This window comes from Puma concolor, chromosome D4 (assembly GCF_028749965.1).
Source record: "Puma concolor isolate L17-30 chromosome D4, mPumCon1.1.hap2, whole genome shotgun sequence".
Lineage (NCBI taxonomy): Eukaryota > Metazoa > Chordata > Mammalia > Carnivora > Felidae > Puma > Puma concolor.
The window spans coordinates 74,205,126-74,211,296 of NC_141679.1; positions in this window are offsets into that span (position 1 = coordinate 74,205,126).

A 6,171-nucleotide genomic window follows, 5' to 3' on the forward strand; every position below is an offset into this window, starting at 1 on the left:
TTCTGCCCGAAGATCGCGCTGTCTGGGAATCTACAGAATGCAAGAAAAGCGGTACCACCGAGAAAGTCACCGAGAAAGTACTGAATAAATGTCATCTTTTAAATAGTTATTCGCCCCCTTGGAGGTGTTGTTTTAGTTTTTGGAGTTTTCCATGATTCCACCCCGTGATCTCTCCCTTGGACCCTTTCCCAGGTCCCCCCCACTCCTATTTCTTTCATTCTTTCTTTCATCAAACCGTTGCAGCCCAGCACCACAGCAAAAAGACCCCTCAATATCATCGTGAGATCCAGTGGGAAGACAGTTCCAGAAACGAACAGCAGCTGGAGTTGCATTGCTTCCAGACTAGAGTCTATTCATTTCTGTATTCCTAGCGCACAGGGCTTGGTGCAGAGTAACGGTTTGTTGAATGGATGGATGGATGGATGGTGGATGGATGAACAAATGAATGGATGAATGGCATCCTAGCCAACATTTCTCTTGCACCTAGTAGGGATCTGCTGTAGTCCTGATCTCCCAGCAGAATCACCTACAACAAAGACATGTGGAGTTTCTGAAAGCTGGGTGACTGTGGGAACAGGAGTAGGGGTGGCAAGAGAAAGTTACCTTCACAGAATAACAGAGCTGGCCATTGGCTCTATCTTCCAATGCAAAGAGGGAATATCCTCCACAACAGTCCTGATGGGGGATCCTTTGCCTCTGTTGACTTCCCTCCCTGATGATGCACTCATTACTTTCTGGATCAGTGTCCTGTTCCTGACAAGAGCTGAGGTCTACCCCCATGCATCACTGATCTTAGTTCAGAACTGAGGGCTCTCTCTACAAACTCAATCTCTTTTGCCCACAACAACCTCGTAGACTTCAACCAGGAGAGACTGATTGTTTTGCCCTCAGGCACTGGGCTAGGCTCTGGGTAGCTTAGAGAGTTGACTTACCTGATCCCTGTCCTCAAGATTTTCTTCCAGAAAAGGCTTCAGGTTTAAGGCACCTGAGACTCCCAAACTGGTATCTCTAGCCAGACTTCTCCCTACACCTGTAAATCCACCTGCTTTCTGTCCTTTTCCACCTGGCTGAATAAAATACACTTCATTCTCAACGTGACTCACCCTGGAAACATCATCTTCCCCCCAAACCTGTTCTTCCTCTTTTCTCTCTGAGTGCTGGGCACTACCATTCACCAATCACCCACCCACACCAAGGATCTTGGAGTCATTTGTAACTTTGTAACTTCACTCTCTCTTCTTTGTTCCAGAACAACCCCAAGACTCCTGAATTCTTCCCCTGAAATAGCCTTAAAAAAAAAAAAAAAAAATCTGTCCACTTCTCTCTACCCACCACCCAGTTTCAAGCCAACATCATGCCAGAGTGTGACAGATTAAAACTGGCCACAAATTCTTTGTAGTTTCTCCCATCAGGGCTGGTCTAGTAACTTATTTTGACGAATAGAATGTGGTAGAAGTGACATCATGCTACTTTTGAGTTTCAGCCCCAATTTGCCAACCCACAGAATTGTGAGCAAATAAACACTTGTCATTTTAATCCACTAAGCTTTGGGGGTGGTTTGTTATAGACCATAGATAACTGATATTCAAAATAAAGTCCAAATTCCTTCACTAGGTCAATAAGGCTTGGTCTATATCTCTTTAGCCTCAGCTTCCACCTCTGGCAACCACACTGTAGGTTTCAATGGTCTAACCTACTTGCAGCTTCTTGGCTCACCTTGCTGCTGCCTTTGAATCCTTGCACACAGTGTTCCCTCTGGCCAGGGTATCTCACCTGTCCGTCTGGCTAACAATCCTCAGCTTAGAGGCCATCTCCCTCTCTACCCTCAGGTCTTCCCTAACCATTTCTCTCTTCCTCCAGATTGAGTTAGCTACCCTTCCTTTGTGCTTCCAAGGCCCCCACACTTTCCCTAACGTTGTGTGATTTCCCATTTATTGGTTTATCTCACTGGGTTATGAGCTCCATAAAGGCAATGACACAGTCTTGTTTACACCTGTATTTATTGCTGATGTCTAATACAAGATCCAGCACAGCACTGCAATAGAAATTTCTGCTATGATGGAAATGTTCTATGTTTGTACTTTTCGATATGCTGGCCTCAAGTCACATGTGGCTACTGAGCACCTGAAGTGTGGCTAGTGCAACTGAAGAACTGTTGTTTTTTTTTTTTTAAGTTTATTTATTTTGAGAGGTGGGAGGGGCAGAGAGAGAGAGGGAGAGAGAGAATCCCAAACAGGCTCCATGAAGAGCCCGATATGGGGCTTGAACCCATGAACCTCGAGATGATGACCTGAGCTGAAACCAAGAGTTGGATACTCAACCAACTGAGCCACCCAGGTGCCCCTAAAGAACTGAACTTTTTTTAAAAAAAGTTTATTTATTTATTTTTTTTGAGAGAGAGAGAGAGAGAGCACAAGCAGGTGAGGGGCAGAGAGAAGGAGAGACAAAGAATCCCAACAAGGCTCTGCACCATCAGCGATGTGGGGCTCAAACTCACAAACGGAGAGATCATGATCTGAGCCTAGATCAAGAGTCGGATGCTTAACTGACTGAGCCACCCAGGTGCCCCCTGAATTTTAAATCTTTTTTTTTTTATGTTTATTTTTGAGACAGAGACAGAGAGAGAGAGCACGTGCACAAGTGGGGGAGGGGCAGAGAGAGAGAGAGAGAGAGAGAGAGAGAGAGAGAGAATCTGAAACAGGCTTCAGGCTCTGAACTGCCAGCACAGAGACCAAAGCTGGGCTTGAACTCATGAACTGCAAGATCATGACCTGAGCCGAAGTTGGATGCTTAACTGTCTGAGCCATCCAGATGCCCCTAAATTTTAAATTGTATTTAATTTTAATGTAACTTAAGAAGCCATCTGTGGCTAGTGGCTATGGTATTGAACAGTATAGGTTTAGCACATAGTAGATGCTCACTGAATATTTTTGAAAAAGATTTTTTTAATTAATTTTTTCATGTTTATTTATTTTGAGAGAGAGAGGGAAAGTGCATGTGCACAAATGGGGGAGGGGAAGAGAGAGAGGGAGAGAGAGAATCCCAAGCAGGCTCTGTGCTGTCAGCACAGAACCCGATGCAGGGCTCGAGTGTGAGATCTCACAGGACTGTGAGATCATTACCTGAGTGAAAGTCGGATTCTCAACCGACTGAGCCACCCAGGTGCCTATATATATGTATGTATATATATATATGTATGTATATATATGTGTATGTATGTATATATATAAGAATATATCTATATATACATACATACACATATATATACATTTTTTAAGTTTATTTTGAGAGAGAGAGAGAGAAAGAGTGAGCATGTGGGCAAGCATGAGTGGAGGGGCAGAGAGAGAGAGAGAGAGAGAGAGAGGGAGAGAGAATCCCAAGCAGCCTCTCTACTGTCAGTGCAAAGCCTGATGTGGGGCTCTATTCCAAGAACCATGGGATCATGACCTGAGCCAAAGTCGAGAGTTTGGATGCTTAACCAACTAGCCACCCAGCCAACCCCAGATAATCCCAATTTTATAAAAATAAATATGCTCTGTGCGGCAACCAGATTGGGTGGAGGCTGGTGGCTTGGGTGGTGAAAGAATTCACCTAAAGCAAAACAAAGGAGATAGAAGTTTATTGAATACACCACAAGAGAGCAAGCAGGCAGGACAGCAAAAGAGAGACTGTCTACCAGGAGGCAGCGGTGGGGGGCTACAGTTAAGCGCTGAAGGAGGTACAGGAATGCATGGCATTTTCCTTTTATGGTAACTGTACCTGGTTCTAAGTAGCCTATTGGTAAGTTAGGGCCTGTGGATGATATTATGAGGTGGGTCACTTAGTGAACCTGTTTGCATTCAGCCTGGGGATCACTGGGGCCCTTTCACCTTAGTCAGGTTTTTATTGCTCAAGCCTGTTGCCTAAAAGCGGCCTCTCCATGTTCCCACCTATGTCATATGGTAGGGGCTAAAGGATATTCTATCATGTGTGAGGATGTAAATATATAGCACCTTTTCAGAATGTAAATTGTGTGTGGTTCTTTGGTGAGGGGGGAGCAGAGTTCCTGACATAAAAAGAAATTTTGCTCTTGCTGGTTCCTCTGCCTGGAAAGCTCCTTCCCCAGATTTCCTCACGGTTTGCTTGCTGTCTTTTTCCAGTCACCGTGCTGCTGCTCCAAGAGACCTCCTCCATCATCCTTTCTAGATCAGCCCTCCCTCAAGCCCTGTTTCTATGTGCTTGAGTACTTTTCATATAGGTCTTCTCACTTACCAACATTATTTACATGTCCTTTTATTTTGTTTGTTCAGGAGAGTAGACTTTGTTCTTCTTTAAGGTTGTATTCTCAGCGTCTTAAATACGGCCCAGCATATAGGTAGGTGCTCAATAAATCTGAATGACTAAAATGTAACAAAAGTGTCCATTCTTCTCTGTCCCCAGCTCAGGGTGTTCTGCCTAAGCAAGCCCTAAAGTTCAAGTACAGCCCTCCTCACTCCCACCAAAGCTCCAGAGGTCATTTGAGAGCAGCAGTGCCAAACTTTTTGACCCTGATTCTCAATAAGAAATACATTTGGTAGTGCCTGGCTGGCTCAGTCAGGAGAGCGTGTGGCTTTTGATCTCACGGTCATGAGTTTGAGCCCCATGTTAGGCACAAGGATTACTTAAAGACAAAATCTTAAAAAAAAAAAAAAATACATTCAGTCCCCAGTGCTCACACATGTACATGAATACGTAACTGAAATAAAGAACCTGTACTAGGAGCAATTTTTCTTAATTTATTTGAGGAGAGAGAGACAGAGTGCAACTGGGGGAGAGGCAGAGAATCCCAAGCAGGCTCTGCACTGTTAGTGCAGAACCCAAGGAGGGGCTCGAACTCACAGACCACAAGATCATGACCTGAGCCAAAGTTGAACGCTCAACCAACTAAGCCACCCAGGCGCCCTGTAGGAGCAATAATTTCTCTTTTTTTCTTCCTTTTCTTCCTTTCTTTCTTTTTTCTTCCTCTCTTCCTTTCCTCCTTCCTTCCTTCCTTCCTCCCTACCTTTTCTTTCTTTCTTTCTCTTTCTTTTGGAGATGCTGGTCTCCGAAAGGTCACCATTGCCCTGGGGCAGTGTTTATATCGGTGGTCAGAGATCATTTGTATTTTAGTTTCAGGGCAACTGCTACAGTTGCAGATTCCTGGCTCCACCCCAGATCTAGTGAACGAGAATTTTATGGGAAAGTGTGAATGCTTAACTACCCTCTCCCCCAACCACCTCAGGTAATTCCGAAGAATAAAGCTTGAGAGCCACACTTGGGAATTTATGAGTATCCTGAGGCCTTGTGTGGGGACTTGGGTCAAGCACCAGTACAGGAAGGGAAGGGGCTGATTCTTCAGTTCCAGTCCAACTCAGCCCCTGAGTTGATCCCAACTCTATAAAAGTAAATCCATTCCCACCCAAGCCTCTTGCAATTCCTAGTCCTCTGCCTGAAGTAGTTCTGGCAATGTTGCTGCTGCTTCCCTGACTCCGGCCCTCCCAGGGCCACCGACTGCTCCCCAGGACCACACCCAGTGAACAGGCCTTACTTTTCCCAAGGACCTTAACCCCTACTGCCTCTGGCCTCCAGTCTCTTTTCCTTCACACAAAATCACTTCTGTTTTCTTTGTTTCGTTGTAAGGTTTAATAGCCCTCTCTACCCCCACCCCTTAGAACAAGGAAATTCTAACCCCAATCTCTAGTTATGGTGGCCCATTTCCAGCCCCACCCCTGGAAGAGGGTAAATGCTATGATGAAGGCTTCACCCTCCCACTAGAAACGACTTAAAAAAAATTTTTTTTTAACATTTATTTAGTTTTGAGAGACAAAGCACGAGCGGGGGAGGGGCAAAGAAAGAGGGAGACACAGAATCCAAAGCTGGCTCCAGGGTCCGAGCTGTCAGCACAGAGCCAGGCAACCCCGAGATCATGACCTGAGCTGAAGCTGGAGCTCAACCGACTGAGCCACCCAGGGCCCCTAGACATGACTTTTGATGCCAGGAGTGCTGCTTTCCCCTTGCAAAGTACCTCACACCATTTACATTCTGAAGGCCTGCTACAACTGTATTTACAGATCCTCACATACACAATAAAACATTTTTTAGCCTCTAGTGTATACCATACTCCCAACACCCAAGCTCGGCACTTTGCATACAAGATCTCATTTAATTCTTGAA